Here is a 24,134-nt window from a genome sequence, read left to right on the forward strand (position 1 = left end):
AGTGGTTATGGGGAGAAGGCAGGAGAATGGAGTTAGGAGGGAGAGATAGATCAGCCATGATTGAATGGTGGAGTAGACATGAGGGCCGAATGGTCTAATTCTGCTCCTATAACTTATGACCTTACGAACTTATGAACATCCCTTGGGTTGTTTTGTGGTACGGCTTTTTTACATTAATTGTAAGAGAGTGACTAACAGCAATGTGTGTCAGGTAAATTCTGACCCAGGAGAGATTTATTAAGCAATTACATTGTACCCATTTTAAAAGTGGAAGAAGATAAAACATCAGTGATAAAAGGGACATGAAAAATAAATCAGTGAGGAAATCATTGGAATTTGCATAAATAAATATTTTAATGAGTTTTGCCTCATATAAGTGTAAATATGTAGATCAGTGAATCCAAATAGTTTTGGCCATAATATTCCAAAGCTCTCTTGGCTTGGAATTGCAACATTAGATTGTTATTTGGTTAATGTCACATTGTCATTTTTCAAGTTCCTTGGCAAATTTGCTTCTTTAATGTTGTGAGCGATAGTACACACACAGAAAATGTGAAATGATTGGTGGGAGCTAAGGTGGGTTTTTTTCCAAAGGATAATTCACATCTTACAAATCTGGTGGAGTTTCTTGAAGGTGTTACGAAAAAGCATCTGGTGAACATCTCCTCACCGTCTCTCCATCATTGCACACAATGTTCCAATATTACAGAAAGTTGTGCCATACGTCTTACTAAAGGTGAAAAGATCACAACTAGTTTAAGTGGGGGAAATAGAGAAAGCTATTCCCATTAGCAAGAGGCCTAAAGCTGACGTGATGGGTAAAAAGTGTTACATGTGAGGAAAATGTTTTATGTAGAGAACAATATCATCGACAGTGCATTCAGAAAGTATTCAGACTTCACTTTTTCCACATTTTATTACGTTACAGCCTTATTCTAAAATGGATTAAATTCTTTTTTTTTTATCATCAATCTACACGCAATACCCCATAATAAAAGTGAAAACAGGTGTTTAGACATTTTTGCAAAGGAATTAAAAAGAAAGAACTGAAATATCACATTTACATAAGTATTCAGACCCTTTACTCAGTACTTTGTTGAGGCACCTTTGGCAGCGATTACAGCCTCAAGTCTTCTTGGGTATGACGCTACGAGCTTGGCACACCTGTATTTGGGTCATTTCCCCCATTCATCTCTGCAGATCCTCTCAAGCTCTGTCAGGTTGGATGGGGAGCGTCGATGCATGGCTATTTTCAGATCCCTCCAGAGATGTTCGATCGGGTTCAAGTCCGGACTCTGGCTGGGCCACTCAAGGACTGTCACGAAGCCACTCCTGCATTGTCTTGGCTGTGTGCTTAGGATCATTGTCCTGTTGGAAGGTGAACCTTCGCCCAGTCTGAGGTCCAGAACGCTCTGGAGCAGGTTTTCATCAAAGATCTCTCTGTACTTTGCTCCGCTCATCTTTTCCTCAATCCTGACTAGTCTCCCAGTTCCTGAAAAACATCCCCACAGCATGATACTGCCACCACCATGCTTCACCATAGGTATGGTATTGGCCAGGTGATGAGTGGTGCCTGGTTTCCTCCAGAAGTGATGCTTGGCATTCAGGCTAAAGAGTTCAATCTTGGTTTCATCAGACCAGAGAATTCAAGTTCAAGTGAGTTTATTGTCATGTGTCCCTGTATAGGACAATGAAATTCTTGCTTTGCTTAAGCACACAGAAAATAGTAGGCATTTACTACAAAACAGATAAATGTGATAAGGGGCAAGCCATTTAGAACGGAGACGAGGAAGCACTTTTTCTCACAGAGAGTTGTGAGTCTGTGGAATTCTCTGTCTCAGAGGGTGGTGGAGGCCTATTCTCTGGATGCTTTCACGAGAGAGCTAGATAGGGCTCTTAAAGATAGTGGAGTCAGGGGATATGGAGAGAAGGCAGAAACGGGGTACTGATTGGGGATGATCAGCCATTATCACATTGAATGGCGGTGCTGGCTCGAAAGGTCAAATAGCCTACTCCTGCACCTATTGGCTATTGTCTATTGTCTATAAATGGCGACATTATATGATACAGACGCCACCAGAATGTTGGAAAGGGAATGATAGATTAAACGTGTGTTTAGTGTGGGAAGTGGGAAGTCATCCATTTTGGGCCCAAGGAAGATAAATTTGATTTTGTTTATAAATGATAAAAAATGAGCAATTCTTGATGACAGTGATTTTGGAACTCAAATTTAATAACAATCAGAAGAACATCCAAAGATTGATGCAAAAAGCTGGAGTAATTCAGTGGGACAGGCGGCATCTCTGGAGAGAAGGAATGGGTGACGTTTCAGGTCGAGACCCTTCTTCAGAAGAAGTTTTCCTTTCCTTCCAACACAGAAGACAATCCATATGTACTATAACCAGCATACCCACATACATTGAATACAGTACAGACAAGTACAGTATATTACAGAATGCTAATACATATCGTAAAAGCACTCAATATGATTTCATTTCATGTTTCATATATTTTGTGTTTTTGTGTTTTTATGACTGTTGGCAGATCAATTTCCCTCCTGGGATAAATAAAGTTCTATCGTATCGTAACGTATCATACTTTCTCTAAATGGGTGGAAATAAAAAGGAGAGGAAGCTATGCTTATAACCATATAACAATTACAGCACGGAAACAGGCCATCTCGGCCCTACAAGGCCGTGCCGAACAATTATTTTCCCCTAGTCCCATCTACCTGCACTCAGACCATAACTCTCCATTCCTTTCCCATCCATATACCTATCCAATTTATTTTTAAATGATAAAATCGAATCTGCCTCCACCACTTCCACTGGAAGCTCATTCCACACAGCTACCACTCTCTGAGTAAAGAAGTTCCCCCTCATGTTACCCCTAAACTTCTGTCCCTTAATTCTGAAGTCATGTCCTCTTGTTTGACTTGTAACTTCTTTTTATTTCAACAAACCACATCAAGGCTCCTGCAGGTCAGGCAGCACCTCTGGAGAGAAGGAATGGGTGACGTTTCAGATCGAGACTGAAGAAGGGTCTCGACCCAAAACATCGCCCATTCCTTCTCTCCAGAGATGCTGCCTGACCTGCCGAGTTACTCCAGCATTTTGTGTCTACAGGTGGACAAGGGGATGGGGACTGGACTTTGCGCCTTCCCTCACAGTGGGAACCATTGTGGGGGATGTTTTTATGTTTATTTTTAAATTCCTTTATAATGTTATGTTGTATTCTTATTTGCGTGCTGCAATGGCAACTTGAATTTCACTACACCAATTGGTGTATGTGACAATAAATGTACCTTTGAACCTTTGTACCTTCTGCATCTGCAGTTCCTTCCGACACATCAAGGCTCCTGCATTCAGTTTCAAGCATCACACTTCATTAGCAGTATGTTGACCAAAGGGCAAGTGTGAATGCTCCTATGCTAATTATCTCAACCAATCCACATGATCCACTGAGCTCCAAGTTTACATCACGAATCAGGCTTTCCTCTGAATGCCTACTTTGATCTATTTGTGATTGTTTTATATTTATGGTATCTAATATTAGTCTTGCCCAACAATTTTCATCAACTCTATTGAACCGCTTTCTGAAGTTAAAGCCTTTGAGACTTCTCTTTTCTGGAGATAGTGGTTCCAGCATATCCAGTCTTTACAAACCTTTAATGTCTGCAGTATTTTTACAACTTTTTTCTACTTTTCCCAATACGGTGAATCTCTGTTTATCTTCTCTCCCTGGTGCTGCAATAGCAGATTTTTCCAGGTTATCAAATTGATATTAATGCTCCAATACACATTTGTTTCACTTATTTTTAGATGTTACACTGCAGAATAATGAATATGCCGGTAAACCCAGCAAGTGGAACAAGGCTCCAGTAAATGTAAAGGGAGTGTGGAGAATAGCACTGGGTAAGTTTCCACAGAGCGAGCGAGCGAACTGGGGCCCCAGTTTGTCAAAGAGAGCAGTGGAGTCATGGAGCAGTGGATGACCACCAGGGGCGCCGTACGACTGGCAGCCTCTGCCAACAGCCTGTCTGTTTTTTCGTCTTTTTGTTGTTTTTAGTCTGTTTAAAAGTATGTTTTTGGAGGTTTATTAGTCTTTTTATGTGGGCGATGTGGGGAGGGTAAGGGGGAAACCGTTTCCATCTGGTTGAGGATGCCACTATGCTCCAAGTTGCATCTTCGCCCCACCCCCCCTCTCGGCCTAGCATCTGGATTGCCGTGACCTTTCCTGCGCAGCACTGATTTGCCATCGTGGTGCGGGCGATGCCTTACCGGGGATCGCCATGTTGAAGTTCCGGAGTGTTGGGCCAGCTGCTTTAACATCGTGGAGCTGTGGTTGCGGAGCTTCCAGCCGCGGGCGGCACTGACTTCAACATCGCGGAGTCCTGGGATCCCTTTGCCCAGGACTGCCAGTGTTGAATCTCCGCCCAGCCGCGGTCTCCGGTGAGAAGTGGCCGATTCGGAAGTCCAAGCCGCTGAGAATGTTCTTCCATTCCGACGTTGGAGTTCTGATCATCCCGGCGAGAGGGCCTGAACATCGGGCCGCCGTAGCGGCGACTGCAGAGGGCTCAAAGGACCCGACCACGGATGAATAAAGAGGAAGATGACTGAACTTTATTGCCTTCCCTCACAGTGGGAAACGTTGATTCCGCTGTGGGGGATGTTCATGTTAAATTCTATCGTGTATTGTGTTTCTTTTTTATTCGTATGGCTGTATGGTAACTCAAATCTCACTGTACCAACTGGTGCATGTGACAATAAATGTGAACTTGTAACTTGAGTCAGGGCCCTGGTGTGTGAAAGGGAACAGGGAATCAGGGCCCCAATATTAAAAGTTTATTAGTTTAGTTTAGAGATACAGCACGGAAACAGACCCTGTGGCCCACTGAGTCAACATCAACTGGCGATTCCCACACATTAACACTACCCCACACACACTAGGGACAATTTACACTTACAGCAAGCCACTTAACCTACAAACCTGTACGTCTTTGGAGTGTGGGAGGAAACCAAAGATCTCGGAGATAACTCACGCAGGTCACAGGGAGAACGTACAAATTCCGTACAGACAGCACCCGTAGTCGGGATCGAACCCGGGTCTCTGGCGCTGCAAGCGCTGTAAGGCAGCAGCTCTACCACTGCGCCACCGTGAGCGCCCTGGGATGGAAGGATTCAGGATGTTGATGTGTAGATGGAAGTGGGGGACCCGGGGTTCCTGTAAGTTTAAAGAGAACACGGCAACTGGTATCTTCCTGAGTGAGAGGGAGAACAGGAACCAGGGCCTTGGTGAGCGGGCGAGGAGAATGAGAAACATCACTTGGTGAGCCAGATCCTGAGCCATTTGGGTTTCCGGCCGTTCGGACAGCTGATTATTGGAGTTTTACTGTACGTAGATAAATGCTCTTAAAAAGAACCCACACCTACATTGTACTCTAAATCTCTATACAAAGTCAATATCATTTATCTAGTTTTGTTCAAGATAAGAACTTCATTGTTCTTATAATGATATTGTTAATCTATTATTAGAACTGTGAATTATTATCCCCTTGATTTATTTGTATCTTTATTCCATTTTGGCTCATGTTCCCAGTATTGGACAATCTTACCACTCTTCCTGCCGGAAAATATTCCACCTCGCACTGTCTTTGTTGAAATTCATGAAACCCATGAGCCCCAATTCAACCAGTTTATTGTTTATTTATTAGCATTCACTATTCATTTTTCATGTCTTCCTTGGTATTAAAAGACCATCCCGCAACCAAATAGTTGATGTCACATTTTTAATATTGACAACGTGATTTGTAACTCCAGTTCATTATTGTAAACTGTGATCATCAGCAATATTCTCTCTGGAATATTATCTCACACTTTCTGCCAGTCAGAATAACTACCTTTCACTGCTACTCTCCCTCCTGTTTCGCAACAGAACCTGTTTTGCAACAGAAGAGAGATCGAGCAACTGTCCATATGGTGCCAGCACAATAACCTGGCCCTCAACACCAGCAAAACCAAGGAACTGATTGTGGACTTTGGAAGGAGTAGGAGGGGGACCCACAGCCCCATTTATATCAACGGGTCGATGGTTGAAAGGGTCAAGAACTTCAAATTCCTGGGCGTGCACATCTCTGAAGATCTTTCCTGGTCCGAGAACACTAACGCAATTATCAAAAAAGCTCATCAGCGCCTCTACTTCCTGAGAAGATTACGGAGAGTCGGATTGTCAAGGAAGACTCTCTCTAACTTCAACAGGTGCACAGTCGAGAGCATACTGACCGGTTGCATCGTGGCTTGGTTCAGCAATTTGAGCGCCCTGGAGAGGAAAAGATCACAAAAAGTAGTAAACACTGCCCAGTCCATCATCGGCTCTGACCTTCCTTCCATCGAGGGGATTTATCGCAGTCGCTGCCTCAAAAAGGCTGGCAGTATCATCAAAGACCCACACCATCCTGGCTACACACTCATCTCCCTGCTACCTTCAGGTAGAAGGTACAGGAGCCTGAAGACTGCAACAACCAGGTTCAGGAATAGCTACTTCCCTACAGCCATCAGGCTATTAAACCTGGCTCGGACAAAACTCTGATTATTAATAACCACTTTCTGTTATTTGCACTTTACCAGTTTATTTATTCATGTGTGTATATATTTATATCATGGTATATGGACACATTTATCTGTTTTGTAGTAAATGCCTACTATTTTCTGTGTGCTTAAGCAAAGCAAGAATTTCATTGTCCTATACAGGGACACATGACAATAAACTCACTTGAACTTGAGGTTGAGGTTGCGGAATATTCTGCTATTTCCCCAGAAGGGATTTGTTTAAGTAGGCATCATCTTCAGTACGGACATGGTGGCAAGCAAATTACGCGACCTCGAGGTCGCGTTGAGGCGCACGGGCATCGTATGGCCATGCTGGGCAGGTCCCACTGAGAAACGCGGGGTATGTAGTTGTGCGCGGTATCGTGCGGCGCTCCAAAATTTTGTAGCGAACAAAATCTTTGTGCGCCACTGGCCTGTCGCGTAACTGACGGCCAAAGTGGGACAGGCCCAAGACCCTGGCGTGACACAACGTCTAATCTCCAACAGCAGCAGAAGCAGGCAAATGATCGCCGAGCTCGGCCTGGGGCTCACGGCCGTTGCGGTCCGGATCCGCCCCCACTTCTACTCCCAGAGCGGGGCCAAGAAAATTGAAGATAGACACAAAATGCTGGAATAACCCAGTGGGACTGGCAGCATCTTTGGAGAGAAGCAATGGATGATGTTTCGGGTCAAGACCCTTCTTTCAGACTGAAGAAGAATCTCGACCCGAAACATCACCCATTGCTTCTCTCCAGAGATGCTGCCGGTCCCGCTGAGTTACTTCTGCATTTTGTGTCCATCTTCAAATGACGTCACGCGCTCCAGACGGCTGTGCGGGCGCATGGTGATGCGCGCGACATTCGCGGGACCGTTGCGCCTCAACGCGACCACGAGGTCACGTAATTAGCGTGCCAAGGACACTAAGTGGGACAGGGGCTTTAGATAGAGCTCTTAAAGATTGCGGAGTCAGGGGATATGGGGAGAAGGCAGGAACTGAATGGCGGTGCTGGCTCAAAGGGCCGAATGGCCTACTCCTGCACCTGTTGTCTATTGTCTATTGTAATTAGAAGCTACTACCCATAGCTCTACACTCTATGTAGAATATGCTTTGTATATGTTATGTGCACAAAAGGAAATGATCTGGCCATTATCACATTGCTTTTGCGGAGTCTTTACTGTGTGCAAATAGGCTGCTAGCTCTGCTATGTTGCAGCAGTGGCCGTATTTCAATAGTACTTCTGGCTGTAAATTGCTTTGGGACATCCCGAGGGTTGGCTTGAATGGGGATATAATATGGTATTGAATTTGTTGCTTATTTAAGAGGACTGTGGCTACCAGGAAAATTGGAGCTTTCAACACTGAGTTCCAGGTTTTCCTTCAGGAAGGAGTATCAATGTGTGGTGATGAAGATGGGCAAAGATGCGTATATAGGATATAATCTGCTGCCTCCTTCACCCCAGTAACCCTGGCATTCCCTCTCCCTCTATCCCTCCCCCACCCAAGTCACACCAGTTTCTCCATCTCACCCAACTGGCAGTTAGCAATGGCTTGTTTCCTTTATCATCGATTCTTTTTTGCATATCTTTCATTCATTGTTCTATATTACTCTACACCACTGTCTATATCTCTCGTTTCCCTTTCCCGTGACTTTCAGTCTGAAGAAGGGTCTCGGCCCGAAACGTCACCCATTCCTTCTCTCCAGAGATGCTGCCTGACCCGCTGAGTTATTCCAGCATTTTGTGTCCATAGCACCTTCGGTTTAAACCAGCATCTGCAGTTTCTTCCGACACATCAAGGCTCCTGCATTCAGTTTCAGGCATCACACTTCATTAGCAGTAAGTTGACCAAAGGGCAAGTGTGAATGCTTCTACGCTAATTGTCTCAACCAATCCACATGATACTGAGCTCCAAATTTGCGTCACTATCAGACAGGCAGCATCTCTGGATAGAAGGAATGGCTAAACTGGACATGTGTTTTTCTGAAAAATATACCTTATTCATAAAATTTGCATGTAGCACAGTGACATGTTTCCTTCCTGTGCACAAGCTAGATACAGGATTTATATTACATCAACATGACATCAGGATTTTCTTTCCGTACATTAGAACATACAACAGTACAGCACAGGAACAGGCTCTTCAGCCCAGTGTTTGTGCCGAACCTGATGCCTGATTAATTTATCTAATCTGCCTGCACGTGACCTGTATCCCTCCATTTCCATGTGCCTATTTTTAAGCCTGTTACACGCCACTATCATATCTGTCTCCAACAGCGCATTCCAGGCACCCACCACCCTCTGAGCAGTCACGGTGGCGCACCGGTAGAGTTACTGCCTTATAGGGAATGCAGCTGCCGGAGACTCGGGTTCAATCCCGATTACGGGTGCATTCTGTACAGAGTTTGTACGTTCTCCCAGTAACCTGCTTGGGTTTTCTCCGAGATCTTCGATTTATTTCCACATTCCAAAAACGTGCAGGATTGTAGGTTAATTGTTCAAGGAGGAACTGCAGTTGCTGGAAAATCGAAGGTAAACAAAAGTTCTGGAGAAACTCAGCGGGTGCGGCAGCATCTATGGAGCGAAGGAAATAGGCAACGTTTCGAGCCAAAACCCTTCTTCAGACTCATGCAGGTGGGGGGGGGGGGGGGGCGAGAAGAAGAAATGACGAGGAGGAGCCAGAGGGCTGAGGGAGAGCTGAGATGGGGAGGAGACAGCAAGGGCTACCTGGAAATTGGAGAAGTCAATGTTCAAGCCGATGGGGTGAGACCAAGCGTAGGCTTGGCGATCGTTTCGCCGAACACCTCCGCTCGGTTCGCATTAACCAACTTGATCTCCCGGTGGCTCAGCACTTCAACTCTCCCTCCCATTCCGAATCCGACCTTTCTGTCCTGGGCCTCCTCCATGGCCAGAGTGAGCACCACCGGAAATTTTAGAAGCAGCACCTCATATTCCGTTTGTTCAGTCCGCACCCCAGCGGCTTGAACATTGACTTCTCCAATTTCTGGTAGCCCTTGCTGTCTCCTCCCCTTCTCAGCTCTCCCTCAGCCCTCTGGCTCCTCCTCTTCCTTTCTTCATTCTTCCCCCCCCCCCCCCCACCCTGAATCAGTCTGAGAAGCGTTTCGGCCTATTTCCTTCGCTCCATAGATGCTGCCGAACCCGCTGAGTTTCTCCAGCACTTTTGTCTACCTTTGTAGGTTATTTGGCTTGGCAAATGTATAAATTGTCCCTAGTGGGTGTTAATGTGATGGGATTGCTGTTGGCGCGATCCCGATGGGCCGACATTCCTGTTTCCATGCAGTATCTCTAAACTACACTCTGTGTAAAAAAACGTGACATGCACATCTATATTACTAAAAGTAAGAACTTGACCACTTCCTGTTTTTCTGTTTCATGATTTTTGAATAAACGCTGCCACTTACGGCTGTGCTTTTTGGCCATCTTACTCAGAGTCGCCCTCCGCTGCGCAGGACAAGAGGATTCTTCCCATCGATTAAAAATAAAAGAGTTATTAATGTTTAAAAAATGTTGACATTCAGTGCTGCCCCTGCTGGTGGGAGGGGGGAGGGACTATAAAACCCGGAAGTGTTGTGCCTCACTCAGTCGCTGCAAAATGGAGGAAGCGAGAGGGTCACGTCTCTCAGAGCTGTGAATAACACTGAACACGTATGTCTACTCAACTGTGAGTGCCCTTAATGTGGTTTGAAAATGAAAATGTGGTTGCTTTGAAATGCTGCACTGCAAAAATTGTTGTTGTTGGTGGTGGTAACTGCTTTGAAATGCTGCACTGCAAAAATGGTTGTTGTTGCTGATGGTAACTGCTTTGAAATGCTGCACTGCAAAAATGGTTGTTGTTGGTGGTGGTAACTGCTTTGAAATGCTGCACTGCAAAAATGGTTGTTGTTGGTGGTGGTAACTGCTTTGAAATGCTGCACTGCAAAAATGGTTGTTGTTGCTGGTGGTAACTGCTTTGAAATGCTGCACTGCAAAAATGGTTGTTGTTGCTGGTGGTAACTGCTTTGAAATGCTGCACTGCAAAAATGGTTGTTGTTGGTGGTGGTAACTGCTTTGAAATGCTGCACTGCAAAAATGGTTGTTGTTGGTGAAAACGTGACAACTTCCTGTTTGCACTGTATATTGATTTTAGATAAAACGCGACCACTTACGGCTGTGATTTTTGGCCATCTTCATCAGTTCCCCGCCGCTCATCAGGTGCAGAGAATTCTTACCATCAATGAAAAATAAAAGTGTTATTAGTGTTTTAAAAAATGTTGAAAATCTCTCTCCTGTCAATCATGCCATGAAGGCCACGCCCCTTCCGGTTGAAGGGGGGAGGGATTATAAAACCGGGAAGTGTGGGTGTGGCTCAGTCTCTGCAAGATGGGGGAGGGAGAGGTCATGACTCTGTGTGAGCCGTGAATCAACTGAACACACTGAATGTCTACTGAACTGTGAGTGTGGTGTTTATGTGGTGTTTTGTGTGTTTTATGGTGGTTTCACGCTGCTTGAAATGGTATGAAACTGCATTTGAATGTGGTGGCCCTGCACCCTGCTTGAAATGGTATGAAACTGCACTTCAATTTGGTTGTCTTCCACCCTGCATGAAGTGGTATAAAACTGCACTTGAATCTGTTAGCCTTGCACCCTGCTTGAAATGGCATGAAACTGCACTTGAATTTGGTGGGCTTGCACCCTGCTTGAAGTGGCAGGAAACTGCACTTGAGTTTGGTCGGCCTACACCCTGATTGAAGTGGGGAAACTGCACTTGAGTTTGGTGGCCCTGCACCCTGATTGAAATGGTATGAAACTACACTTGAATTCGGTGGCATTGCACCCTGCTTGAAGTGGTCGGAAACTGCACTTGAATTTGGTAGGCTTGCACCCTGCTTGAAGTGGTAGGAAACTGCACTTGAGTTCGGTGGCCTTGCACCCTGCTTGAAATGGTAGGAAACTGCATTTGAATTTGGTTGCCTTGCACCCTGCTTGAAATAGAATTTCAAGGAATAGCCGTGAGTCAACTGCTAGCCCACCAGCCATGAGTGAGCTGCCAGCACATCAAGTTTCAGTGACTGAGCTGCCACCCCAAGAATCCATTTAGCCCATAATGTCCATACTAGCCCTCTGGAAACCAGTCCCTTCAGCCCACAATACCCATTTTAGTGCTCCAGAAAGCCCCTCCCCTATGCGTCTTGTAATTTTACAGATTTATTTCAAGTCTTCCCTTAATCTCCGACGTTCTAGAGAAAACATCCCATTTGGTCCAACTTCTCCTTGTGGCTACTTATCCAGGCAGCATCCTGCTAAACCTATTCTGTGCCTTCTCCAAAGCCTCCGCATCCTGTAAAGGGCGACCAGAACTGCACACAATACTTCAAATGTGCTCTTATTTTCTTTGAGCAAACAGTCTGAGTAGTTTTTAAATAGGTTCCCATCCCTCGGAAGGATTTACACTGTGTCCTTTTCCCATGAGGTAACTGGACTGAGATGTGGTCCTGGACCAAGGAATGTGCAAGTAGACCACAATCAGTCATGAATGTTTCCTTGTGCCGGAACTCCAGCAGATTTCAGACAAGGATAGCGGGATACGGGAATTAATGTTCCAAAGTATACTTTATAAAATTTGCAAATGAAACAGTACATTTGAATGCCACAATTCACAAGATGTATAGCTGTGGCACTTTGGAAGCAGAGTTGCTGCCTCACAGTTTCAGAGACCCAGGAGAATGGGATTGCCTGGCCACTATAAATTGCCTCTTCTATGTGGACGAGTGGTGAACTTGGCAACCTGTGAAGAATGAAAGAGAGTTGATGTAGGATTTGTGGAATATAGTGATAATGGTTGGTGTGCATTTGATGGGGCAAAGGGCCGATTCAATGGTTTATATTCAACAACATATAATTTGCAAATAAAACAGTACATTGGTATGTCACTATTCACAAGATGTTTAGCTGTAGCACATTGGCAGCAGAGCTGCTACCTCAGAGTTTCAGAGACCCAGGCTCAATCCTCTCTGGTTATGGGGCTGAAGGCAGGAAAATGGGTTTGAAGGGGAGAGATAGATCAGCCATGGTTGAATGGCAGAGTAGACTTGATGGACCGAGTTTTCTGCTCCTATCACTTATGAACTCTCCTCTGATGCTGTCTGTGTGGAGCTTGCATGCTCTCCCCCTGAGACCACATGGATTTCCTCCAGATGCTCCGGTTTCCTCCCACATCCCAAAATGTGTGGGTTGATAGGTCTTCTTCTTATCGAGTCCACACACAAGATTGGAAGTTGTTCAGCCAGAGCTGAACATACTTCTCGGCATCTGCATACAATGGTGTCTGTCTAGTGCTTCTTGTGCATGGTGGTGGAAAGATTGGTGGAAACAGGGCCGCGGCGTGAACACTCTTTCCTTGACCCCGGTTGATAGGTGAGCTGGCCACTGTAAATTGCCTCTTCTGTGTGGATGAGTGGTGAACTTGGCAACTAGGGAATAATGAACGGGAGTTGGTGTAGGATTAGTGGAATATAGGGGTAATGGTTGGTGTTCATTGATAGGCCAAAGGTCTATATTCAATAACATATAATTTAGTTACAATGTTTAACTTACACACGGAGATTAAATTGATTTTTCTTTTACATTCACTCTTAGAAATCTGAGGGCTTCAATAGCACCTGGATTCCAGCTCCTCAATATGTAGTGGGAGCAACAGTTCACACTCTGGCCTTTCAATTTTTCATGTTATAAAATATGGCAACTGGTTTGTTTTATTTCACTGAAAAGTGGATTTGAATTCCATTCTTGGATAGACTGTATAATATTGATAAACACTCCTGCAAAGTACTGCTCGGGCGCTGCAAACAAAGAAAATGAAGGGAATGTACTCAGTCTCATGAGATATAGTGATCGACTTCAGGAAGTGAAATGGTACACATACCCCAGTTTGCATTGATGGCATGGAAGTAGAGATGGTTGATAATGTCAAATTCTTATGGGCCTGTCTCACTCAGGCGATTTTTCAGGCTACTGCTGGTGACTATCAAGTTGCCGGCATTCGCTTGAAAAACCAGCAACTGGAATGGCGACTGTCAGTGGAACACACACACACACATCGCTTCCTTCACCAGCCCATTATTCAGGGCAAGCGGGGGGGGGAGCGATGTCTGAGTTAAATTCACACGGTGCAAAGCTAAGGTGATACCGCGATGAACAGGAAGATCGGCGCTGTAATTAAGACGGCTAAAGCTCAGTGTACGGTTAGTCCTTTCAAAGAGGGGTGGGGAGTAAGGGGGAGAAGGAGGGAGAAGGAGTGGAGACAACTTTTAAGAAGCAAGAGATACACGGCTGTGAAGCTCGGCGGTCATTTAACATTACCGATCGGTTATCCTTGGTTCTGAAAAATACTGCTTACGTTTTTTTCCCAGTGAGCCAATGAAATTCACCAGTCAGCACTGGCTACAACCTACGAGAACCTTCGACTTCCTGGCAACCCACTAGGACCTCCTGGCGACCCATCTACGGCATGAGAATTCTCGCTACTCTCCATGGCGGCTTCATTCTAGTCGCCGCTATTTTTTCAACATGTTGAAACATTTGCGTGACCATAATGAGGCTGCGACTTGTTCCCAGAATCCGAAACTCCTCACGACCATGAAGGCGACTCCCCGGCAACCACCCGCGAACGTGTGGTGACCATGTGGCGACTGCATAGTCTCCTGCAGTTGCCTAAAAAGTCACCTAAGTGGGGCAGGCCCATTAGCAGTTAATATCACCAACAAATTCTGGACTACCCATATTGAAGCAACAACCAAGAAAGCACACCAATGCCTCTACTTCCTTAGAAGGCTTAGGGAGTTCAGCATGTCCCTCACAACTCTCACCAACTTCTACAGATGCGCCATAGAAGACATTTTATCAGGATGCTTCACAGCACAGTTTGGGAACAGCTCCATCCAAGACTGCAAGAAATTGCAGCGAATTGTAGAAGCAGCCCAGACCATCACACAAACCAACCTCCCTTCCACTGACTCAATTTATACCTCATGCTGCCTTGGCAAGGCCAGCAGCATAATCAAAGACGAGTCGCTCCCTGGCCACTCCCTCTTCTCCCCTCTCCCATCAGAAGTGTGAAAATGCACAGATTCAGGGACAGTTTCTGTCCAGCTGTTAACAGGCAACTGAATCATCCTACCACAACCAGAGAGCAGACCTGAACTACTATCTACCTCGTTGGTGACCCTTGGACCATCGTTGATTGGACCTTGCTGGCTTTACCTTGCACTAAACATTATTCCCTTATCATGTATTTATACACTGTAAATGGATCGATTGTAATCATGTATTGTCTTTCCGCTGACTGGCTAGAACGCAACAAAAGCTTTTCACTGTACCTTGGTACACGTGACAATAAACTAAACTGTATAACTGTATTTTTATTTGCTCCTTTCATTCCCCATAATATAACAAAACCTTTTGGTGTTATATTTAATTTGTTGCTATATTTTATTGTTGTTGAATCTGCTGTACATACAAATGTTAGCAACTCTCACTGGCCAATTCTCATTAGAAATGACCATTTCACATTTATTTACAGGCACTCATCAGATTCAATGGTTCTTCATTGTCACGTACGCTCTGCACAGTGACATTCTTGCACCCATCGCTATATATTGGCACCACCTACAAAAGAAAAAGTCCAAAGTCGGATGCATATGCAGGATGTACTGGAGTGCTCCGATGCAAGTCAGCCTAGGTGAGCCCCAGGCTGCTGCAGGGCCTCCTCCGTCGCACTGGCTCGGCCCACCAACCAACATCCCTCTCCTCATCCGACTGCCTCTGAGTCCCGGGGCAGCTGACCTTGAAGACGCTGGAGGCAATACTTGGTCACTCTCTTCCCGGCCCACTCCTTGGATCCGTTGACGCCAGCAGACCCCCTCCTCCTCCTCCTCCTCCTCCTCCTCCTCCTCCTCCTCCTCCTCCTCCACCCTCTGGTCTTTGTGGCTTCTGAACTTCCCCCACAGGCAGCGGCCCACCAGGTCCTTCTTCACAACGGTGAACCAGACCTCGGGCAACCCGCTGGGTCTTTAGCTAAGCACAGATATTTAGTGCAAAGCACACGAGTGCTGGATGAACTCAGTGGATCAGGCAGCATTTGGGGAGGGACTAGGCAACATTTCGGGTCAGGATCCCTGTGTTTAGCAATATGATAACTTGTTAGTTTTGTGGAGGCCCACAAAAATCTAGTAGCAAAAGGTCAAAACAAATTGTGGCAGTATGATTGGACTTGCTTGGACATGTGCTAAGTCTCTGAACAGAGCCTGGTCAACAGCTGTCTTAAACATCCTTGCCATCGTAGCAGGATGGCACTCAACTCCACGAGATGGCCAGTGCGCCAACACCACTCCATACTGAAAGAATTGCACACAGGCATCTGGAGTGGAAGTAATTCACCCTTCATCCCATGGGACTGCCTGAGGAGATGATATGCCTCAGGGGTGGAAAAAGGACACAAAGTGCTGGAGTAACTCAGCTGGTCAGGAATAATTCCTGGAACATGGACAGGTGACGTTTTGGGTTGGGATGCTTCTTCAGACTGATTGTGAGGGGCGCTGGAGGGAGGTGGGAAAGCTGGAAGCGAGGAGGGGCTGGACAAAGCGTAGCAGGTGATAGGTGAACACAGGTGAGGGGGTTTTGACAGGCGGATGGTTGGATTTTAGAAAAGGTGTGAGTCAAAAGGGATTGAAGAGTTTAGAATTGTGAAGCCGGAGGAAAGGATATTGGTGGAGGGGGAGGTGAGGAATAGGTGTGAATGCAGGTGGGGCACAGCCGAGGGGGGTGGCTGGAAGAAAGGGAGGGTGGAGAAAGGGGAGGAGGAAGGTTGGGAGAGTTGGTGGAGGTTTCCTAAAATTGGTGAATTGAATATTCATTCTTTTGGGTTACAAACGGACAGTGATGTCCTGTTTCTACAGTTCGCTTGTGGCCTCACTTTCCACCTCCCCTTCCAACTACATCCTTTCCTCTGGCTTCACAGTTTGCAACTCTTTTCATCTCGCTCCTTCTGTTTTTTCATCTCTGGTCTTTGTCCGCCCGTCTGCCTCTCAAAACGTCCCCTGGCCTGTGTTCACCGATTACCTGCCACACATTGTCCTGCCCCTAATATCATCAACCTTCCTTTCGCCCCACCCCTCCCACACTCAGTCTGAACAAGGGTCCCAAGCAGAAACGTCACCCATCCATGTTCTCCAGGGATGCACCCTGACTCGCTGAGTTACTCCAGCACTTTGTGTCCATTTTTTGTAAAGCAGCGCCTGCAGTTCCTTGTTTCTACATTCTCCCTCAGGGAAAGAGCTGCATTGAAAGAACGAAGATGCCATGGCTTTATTATAAGGTAAGCAAGGATTCCTTAAGGTGTCCTAGGCAACATTTCCTTAACGTATACTAAACTTAAAATGATTCTACAGGACGATCCTGACTTGTGGACAAAGTAATAGTTATTGACCAGATGCAGGATGTGGAGATGCAATGAGTGTAAGAAAAAACTGCAGATGCTGGTTTAAATCGAAGTTAGACACAAATTGCTGGATTAACTCAGTGGGTGAGGCAGCATCTCTGGAGAGAAGGAATGGGCAACGTTTCGAGTCGAACTCTTGTGAGATTATTTTTTTTAATTCATTCATGGGACATGCATGTCATGGTCAAGTCAAGAGAGTTTATTGTCATATGTCCTAGATAGGATAATGCAATTCTTGCTTGCTGCAGCACGACAGAATATTGTAGGCATGAAAACAGATAGAAACATAGAAACATAGAAAATAGGTGCAGGAGTAGGCCATTCGGCCCTTCGAGCCTGCACCGCCATTCGATATGATCATGGCTGATCATCCAACTCAGTATCCCATCCCTGCTTTCTCTCCATACCCCCTGATCCCTTTAGCCACAAGGGCCACAACTAACTCCCTCTTAAATATAGCCAATGAACTGGCCTCAACTACCTTCTGTGGCAGAGAATTCCAGAGATTCACCACTCTCTGTGTAAAAAATGATTTTCTCATCTCGATCCTAAAAGACTTCCCTCTTATCCTTAAACTGTGATCCCTAGTTCTGGACTTCCCCAATATCGGGAATAATCTTCCTGCATCGAGCCTGTCCAAACCCTTAAGAATTTTGTAAGTTTCTATAAGATCCCCCTCAATCTTCTAAATTCTAGCGTGTACAAGCTGAGTCTATCTAGTCTTTCTTCATATGAAAGTCCTGCCATCCCAGGAATCAGTCTGGTGAACCTTCTCTGTACTCCCTCTATGGCAAGAATGTCTTTCCTCAGATTAGGAGACCAAAACTGTACGCAATACTCCAGGTGTGGTCTCACCAAGACCCTGTACAACTGCAGTAGAACCTCCCTGCTCTTATACTCAAATCCTTTTGCTATGAATGCTAACATACCATATGCTTTCTTCACTGCCTGCTGCACCTGCATTCCTACTTTCAATGACTGGTGTACCATGACACCCAGGTCTCATTGCATCTCCCCTTTTCTTAATATGCCACCATTCAGATAATAGTCTACTTTCCTGTTTTTCCCACCAGTGGATAACCTCACATTTATCCACATTATACTGCATCTGCCATGCATTTGCCCACTTACCCAACCTATCCAAGTCACCTTGCAGCCTCCTCACAGCTAACACTGCCCCCCCCAGCTTCGTGTCATCCGCAAACTTGGAGATGTTGCATTCAATTCCCTCATCCAGATCATTAATATATATTGTAAATAGCTGGGGTCCCAGCACTGAGCCTTGCGTTACCCCACTAGTCACTGCCTGCCATTCTGAAATTGACCCGTTTACTCCTACTCTTTGCTTCGTGTCTGCCAGCCAGATCAGATCAGTGTGTCCATATACCATAGAATATATATATACACACATCAATAAACAGATAAAGTGCAATAGGCTGTTATAGTTCAGAGTTTGCTTGGTTGTGTTCAATAGTCTGATGGCTGTGGGGAAGTAGCTGTTCCTGAACCTGGATGTACCAGGTTTCAGGCTACTGTACCTTCTACCTGATGGCAGCAGAGAGATGAGTGTATGGCCAGGATGGTGTGGGTCCTTGATGAAAGTCCTGGCAGCCTTTTTGAGGCAGCGACAGCGATAGATCCCCTCGATGGTAGGGAGGTCAGAGCCGATGATGGACTGGACAGTGTTTACAACTTTTTGCAGCCTTTTCTGCTCCTGGATGCTCAGGTTGCCGTACAAAGCCACGATGCAACCGCTCAAGTCACGTTGAGTTCATTGTCACATTCACAGGTCCGAAGCGTGCGTTTTCTCCGAGAACATCTATTTCCTCCCGCACTCCAAAGACGTACAGGTTTGTAGGTTAATTGGCTTGGCATAAATGCAAATTGCCCCTAGTGTGTGTAGGATAGTGTTAATGTGCAGGGATAGCTAGTTAGTGCGGACTCAGTGGGCTGAAGGGCCTGTTTCCGCGCTGTATCTCTAAACTAAACTGAACTCAACTAAACTGAACTAAACTGAACCAAACTAAAATGCAGGCTGCTGCAATACAGTGCATTGCAGATTTGAAAACTCACTGAAGAGATGTATTTTAAAGTACTTTTTCTCTTTTACTTCTTCCTCCACACCCATCTATTCACCTTCCTTGATAATTGACTCATCCTTTCCCGCAGGTGCTAACTCTTGCTGAGATACAAAGTTACAGATGTCAGCCTGTTACTATGCCCAAGGGGCTTGGGCAAGCTTAGACTGGAATTTTCCTCCTGTACTCACCAAGCCACTGGTTTTGATCACTTTAGTGAATGGGTAGAATAATATAATATATCTTTTATTGTCATTGCACGTCAGTGCAACAAGATTTAGTGTGCAGCTCCACTGATGTACAAGAAAGGTAAATAAATACAATACATAAATAAGCAAGCTGAATTGATTGACGTGACCATCTGAGGGAGACTGTCCAAAGGGAGTGGGTGGGGGGGCACTCATTAGGGCCGGTTCAGAGCCGCTATAGCTCTTGGGATAAAACTGTTCCTGAGTCTAGAGGTTCGGGCGTAGAAGGCCTTGTAACGTCTGCCGGAGGGAAGTAGTTGAAACAGACCGTGGCAGGGGTGTGATGAGTCCTTATGGATGCTGAGGGCCTTCCTGAGGCACCGCGTGTGGTAGATGCCCTCCAAGGCTGGTCGCTCTGTCCCGATGATCCGCTGCGCTCTGTTGACGACGCACTGAAGAGCTCTCCTCTCCGCCTCCGTGCAGCTGAGATACCACACAGAGATGCCATACGTTAGTATGCTCTCTGTGGTGCAGCGGTAGAACGTTGTCAGCAGCTGTTGGGGCAGACCAGTCTTTTTTAATGTCCTCAGGAAGAACAGTCGTTGCTGTGCCTTCTTGACCAGCGCGGCGGTGTTTGTGGACCATGTGAGGTCTTCTGAAATGTGAGTGCCCAGAAACTTAAAGCTGGACACTCTCTCCACACTTTCCCCGTAAATGGAGATTGGGGCGTATTCTCCAGAATGGGACCTCCTGAAGTCAATAATCAGCTCCTTGGTCTTGGAGGTGTTTAGTGCCAAGTTGTTATTGGCGCACCAGTCCGCCAGGTTATGCACCTCCGCTCTGTAGTTTGTTTCATCACCGTTGGTGATCAGCCCAATCACTGTTGTGTCGTCTGCAAACTTCACGATGGTGTTGGTGTCGAATGCAGGGACACAGTCGTGAGTGAAGAGGGAGTAGAGCATGGGGCTTAGTACACAACCCTGTGGTGTGCCGGTGCTCAGGGTGATGGTGGAGGACAGGTGCGGGCCCAGTCTCACTGCCTGCGGTCGCTCCGTGAGAAAGTTCAGGATCCAAGCGCATATCGGCGAGCTGAGGCCTAGCTGGTGGAGTTTGGTGGTGAGCTTGGTGGGGATGACCGTATTGAATGCAGAGCTATAGTCAATGAAGAGCATCCTCACATACGTGCCCTGTCTGTCCAGGTGAGTCAGGACAGTGCGAAGGGCCAGAGAGATGGCATCCTCTGTCGATCTATTTGCCCTGTATGCAAATTGATGGGAGTCCAGTGACGCAGGGATGCTGGATTTAATATGGGAGAGGACCAGCCTTTCGAAGCACTTCATGGGGATTGGAGTCAGGGCAACCGGCCGGTAGTCGTTGAGGTTGGTGATTTTGGACTTTTTCGGCACCGGCACTATGGTGGCTGTTTTCAGGCACTTGGGGACCGTTGCCAGAGATAGAGATAGATTGAAGATTCTCGTGAATACCTCCGCCAGCTGTCCAGCACAGTCCTTTAATACTCTTCCCTGTACTCCATCCGGGCCTGCAGCCTTGCGTGGATTGATCCTACGCAGAGCGCACTATACCTCCTGAGTGCTCAGTGTTAAGGCCTGTCCCTCCGCAATGGCCGGGGTTATTCCACACCTGGTGGTGTTGCCAGTATCGAACCGGGCAAAGAAGGTGTTTAGTTCGTTGGCCAGTGTGATATTACCGTGGGGGCAGGCGGGGCTGCTCTTGTAGTCAGTGATGTCCCTGACACCCTGCCACATGCTTCTGGTGTCCGCGGTATTGAAGTGGTCTTCTACCCTTTGCCTGTGGATGACTTTGGCCTTTTTTATGCCTCTGTTCAGGTTCGACCTGGCCGCACTGTAAGCAGAAGTGTCCCTGGATTTAAAGGCGTTGTTGCGTGCCCTTAGCAGATCCTGAACCTCCTTGTTCATCCAGGGTTTCCGGTTTGGGAACATCTTTATTTGCTTGTCCACTGTGACAGTCTCCACACAGCAGTTGATGTAGGAGAGCACAGTGGATGTGTACTCCTCCAAGTTTACCTCTGTACCACTGGTAGCCTGTTGTGCAAACAGGTCCCAGTCGGTGCGATCAAAGCAGTCCTGGAGTTGTAGGGTGGCGTCCTCGGGCCATATTTTGACCATCCTTATTGCAGGTTTGGTCTTGCGGATGAGGGGTCTGTATGCAGGCAGTAGAAACAGTGAGAGGTGATCGGATTGTCCCAGGGATGGGCGGGGGAGAGCTCTGTATGCATCCTTGATGTTGGTGTACACTTTATCCAGCGTGTTTGAGCCCCTGGTAGGGCACTGCACATGCTGGTGGAATTTGCGGAGTGTGGCACGTAGGTCGACCTGGTTAAAGTCCCCTGCAACAATGAAGGCACCGTCGGGGTGAGCATCCTGCTGCTTACTGATGGCCGAGTGCAGCTGTGCTAGTGCTAGGTTAACATTAGCCTGTGGTGGGATGTATATGGCCATGATGATAACCACAGTAAAACGGTCTAGATTGCAAGCTGGCCTAGAGAGGGATCAGTTATTAAGCGATGGCAACTTAACCAAGCTGATACACTCTGAAACAGACATTGCTGCTTCACAACCACTGTGCCTGACTTTTCATTTTTCTCACTTTCAAAAATAATATTATTTTAATACTTTTACAGTCTGAAGATTAGTTTTATGAATTGGTGTTTTTTTGATTGCCCTTTTAATACTGAGGAGATTGAAAATATGTTCATAAGTGATAGGAGCAGAATTAGGCCATTCGGCTATCAAGTCTACTCCACCATTCAGTCGTGGCTGATCTACCTTTCCATTTTTTAGTTTAGTTTAGTTTAGAGATACAGTGCGGAAACAGGCCCTTCGGCCCACCGAGTCCGTGCCGACCAGCGTGCCCCGCACATTAACACTATCCAACCACACAGTAGGCATTTATACCTACAAATCTGTACATCTTTGGAGTGTGGGAGGAAACCGAAGATCTCGGAACAAACCCACGCGGTCACGGGGAGAACGTACAAACTCCATACAGACAGCACAGTGGTCGGGATCGAACCCGGGTGTCTGATGCTTCAAGCGCTGTAAGGAAGCAACTCTACTGCTGCGCCACCGTGCAGCCTTGGAATTTATCCCCATTCTCCTGCCTTTTCCACGTAACTCCTATAGTAGTCAATTTTGATAAGATCAGTCCAATTTGATATGGAACAAGAGCTGTACAGTGGAGACACAAGAAACTGCAGATGCTGGAATCTTATGCAAAAAAACAATGTTTTGGAAGAACTCAGTGGGTTAGGCAGCATCTGTGGAGGGACTGTTCCAACAGAACATGGGACAGTACAGCGTAGGAACGGGCCCTACAGTCCCTAATGTCTGTGCTGATAACCGCTGCCAATTTAAACTGCACATTTACCTGCATATGTTCTATATCCCTCTGTTCCCTGCCAGCCCATGTATCTGTCTAAATGCCTCTTAAATGTTGTTACCCGTTTCCATCATTTGCCCTGGCAGTGTATTCCAAGCACTGACCTCTCTATGTGTAAAAACAAATCTTGCCATTTAAAACTCCTTTAAACTCTTCATATTAAAACAATGCCCTCTAGTATTGGACATTTTTGTGCTGGGGGAAACAAAAGTCTACATACTCCTTCTATGCCTCTCATAATTTCACAAACTTCCAGCAAGTCACCCCCTCAACCTCCAACATAGCAACCAGAGCTGTGTGCGATACTCCAATCTGCTGAGTGGCATCTGAAATCCAACAAACTTTTCATCCATATCTCCTGCTATGGAAAATGAAGATGAAGTTCCAAGAATATAGGGTGGTCACAGTGGCGCAGCGGTAGAGTTGCTGTCTTACAGCGCCTGCAGCGCTGGAGACCCGGGTTCGATCCCGACTATGGGTGCTGTCTGTACGGAGTTTGTACGTTCTCCCCGTGGCCTGCATGGGTTTTCTCCAAGATCTTTGGTTTCCTCCCACTCTCCAAAGACGTACAGGTTTGTAGGTTTATTGGCTTGGTAAATGTAAAAATTGTCCCTAGTGGGTGTAGGACAGTGTTAATGTGCGGAGATCGCTGGTCGGCGCGGACCCGGTGGACCGAAGGGCCTGTTTCCACACTGTATCTCTAAACTAAACTGAAACTAAATCTTTAAGCTAAACTAAAAGTCTTCTCTTGCAACAGAGCTCATTTTGCCAGCAGTCCTGTTCTGCTTTTCGGTGCAGTGGTTTTGAATACCATGATACAGCAGGACATGAACAAGTAGCTTCTTCATCAAAGGTCCAGGAACAAATGAAACAGAGATTTACCTCCTCTGCAGGGAGAATGACAGACAAATCTTTTGAACGGCATTGATTTTGAGCAAGACTTGCATTTATTGATGTAGTGAGCTTTAAAGAGTTTGTATTGATTACTACAGAAGTTTCAGATGCTGATTTCAAAAATGAAAACACAATGTTTAATGCAAAAAAGAGGGCTGAAATTCTGGATGATACCTCAATGGGAAGGGTGGAGGAGATCACAAAAGAAATCGGACTACTGTTCACTGCAGCCACTTTACTGTAATCTATTTGGTTAACTGTTGATTGAGTGATAAATATTGGGCATGACCCTGGTAATGATTCACCTGTACTTCTTCAAATAAGGTCCGGAGCTCTTTATGTGCACCTGAAAGAGGACATTGGGCCTGATTTAAAGTCTGATCCATAGGATAGCACAGAAGTAAAATGCAGCAAAGCTCTGGACAGTTAGTGTACTGCTTCTGCCTTAAGGGCCTGTCCCACTTGGACGACCTAAT

The sequence above is a fragment of the Amblyraja radiata genome, chromosome 4, assembly GCF_010909765.2.
Source record: "Amblyraja radiata isolate CabotCenter1 chromosome 4, sAmbRad1.1.pri, whole genome shotgun sequence".
Lineage (NCBI taxonomy): Eukaryota > Metazoa > Chordata > Chondrichthyes > Rajiformes > Rajidae > Amblyraja > Amblyraja radiata.